This window comes from Belonocnema kinseyi, chromosome 8 (assembly GCF_010883055.1).
Source record: "Belonocnema kinseyi isolate 2016_QV_RU_SX_M_011 chromosome 8, B_treatae_v1, whole genome shotgun sequence".
NCBI lineage: Eukaryota > Metazoa > Arthropoda > Insecta > Hymenoptera > Cynipidae > Belonocnema > Belonocnema kinseyi.
In genome coordinates, this window is record NC_046664.1 from 109,870,995 (window position 1) to 109,871,667 (window position 673).

General features: G+C 45.2%; 1 protein-coding gene across 8 annotated transcripts in view; it reads right to left on the reverse strand.

The window, feature by feature from the left end:
* The window catches only part of LOC117178167 (protein groucho-like), a 397,186-nt gene extending 396,724 nt beyond the window's left edge, over positions 1 to 462 (reverse strand). For all 8 annotated transcript variants that reach the window (XM_033369453.1, XM_033369452.1, XM_033369451.1 and 5 more), the window contains exon 1: positions 263 to 462. The gene's annotated coding sequence lies outside the window, so the exon portion shown is untranslated. The remainder of the gene's footprint in view (positions 1 to 262) is intronic.
* Between the last annotated feature and the right edge of the window lie 211 nt (positions 463 to 673).

Here is a 673-nt window from a genome sequence, read left to right on the forward strand (position 1 = left end):
AAATTATTCAAAACCTCTGAGTTTCAATAAAAAATTTGAGTTCAGAAGCGGTTAAAACCCGTATGAGGCGATCAGCTGAGAATCAGGGAAGCTGATTAGTGAATAGAATAAACGACCCCTAACACCGTCAAACTGTATTTCCCTCGAGAAGACGAAAATTAAATTGAAAGCTTCTGACACAAAAGTTGTCAACCTCTTCTTCGGAAAAGGATGTTAATCCAGCTTTGGCAAGGTGATTCTAGTTCTTTTGTTTGAATCTTACTTTTGATTCGCAATGCCACACCACGAATGAGACTGATTCAGTGCACACACTATCACACACATGCAACGTATCTTTTTATTGCTGTATTAATTGAAAATGGAGGAAAAGTGGCGCGTTTTATGCGAAAAGAACTATTCGACCCCAATTAAAACGAGAGAGCTGAACAGCTAACACCCAAACCGGGCGGGGAACGACGCTCGACTGCGGACCTGGTTTCGAAGTGGATGACGGGAAACGTGTGAACGCCGCTTGCCGCCACGACCAATACCAATGAGCAGCACCAACACTCACGCGGTCGTGTCCACAGACACCCCATTGAGTGCAACGAACACATTCGCGATCGCGAGAGCAACGGGTGTCTAGCTTCTTGTGTCCCCCACCTTGATTGTCTCCGGGCATTTTTGTTCATCT